General features: G+C 31.4%; 1 protein-coding gene across 2 annotated transcripts in view; it reads right to left on the bottom strand.

The window, feature by feature from the left end:
* Positions 1 to 801, bottom strand: part of LOC106872625 (homeobox protein ceh-22) — a 116,482-nt gene extending 115,681 nt beyond the window's left edge. For both annotated transcript variants that reach the window (XM_052975720.1, XM_052975719.1), the window contains exon 1: positions 313 to 801. The gene's annotated coding sequence lies outside the window, so the exon portion shown is untranslated. The remainder of the gene's footprint in view (positions 1 to 312) is intronic.
* Positions 802 to 807: the final 6 nt, after the last annotated feature.

An 807-nucleotide genomic window follows, 5' to 3' on the forward strand; every position in this document is an offset into this window, starting at 1 on the left:
TATATATATATATATACATATATATATATTATATGTATGCATATATATACAAACATACATCACATCACGTATACAAGTATAAAGCATACACATAGATGAAAGATAAGAATGATAGATACATAAATATGAACGTAATTACATATATACCTACGTGACTACATAGGCACACACATATATTCGCACGTATGCACACGCTATATACACACACATACGCATGCATAACACTTGTCAGACATACACGTATACATATATACATAAATACACGCATGCATACATATATGGACTCATACGCATATACATAGAAGTACTTACTTCAGCATTTTTTACTAAACATTGCAGTACAACGAATGCTTCCACGTAATCCAGCATAGGTACGTACGTTCCATAAGGTTATCAAACAAGGATATATAGGTATTTGGGTGGGGTTGGGGTGTTGTATGTATGTTGTAGATATGTATGAATATATGATTGTTAGTGCGTATGTATAATTTGTATATATATTTGTATATATATATATATGTATATGTATGTGTGTTTGTGTGTGTTTATACTTATATGTAATTGGAAATCTATTTGAATTTGTGGTGTTAACAAACTTGTAATTCTAATAATGGTGAATTAATTGTCAAGGCTTGAGGGGAGGGTTTTGAACAAACTTTTCTGTTAGTAGTTCTTTCGCAGCGCTTTCAACTTTGGAAAATAAGATGAAGGCGATGTAAATATGTGTGTGCGCGCGCGTCTATGTGTATATATATATATATATGTCTATGTATGTGTGTATGTGTGTGCGTATGTATGTATGTATGT

Source organism: Octopus bimaculoides, chromosome 22, assembly GCF_001194135.2.
Source record: "Octopus bimaculoides isolate UCB-OBI-ISO-001 chromosome 22, ASM119413v2, whole genome shotgun sequence".
In the NCBI taxonomy this organism is placed as follows: Eukaryota; Metazoa; Mollusca; class Cephalopoda; order Octopoda; family Octopodidae; genus Octopus; species Octopus bimaculoides.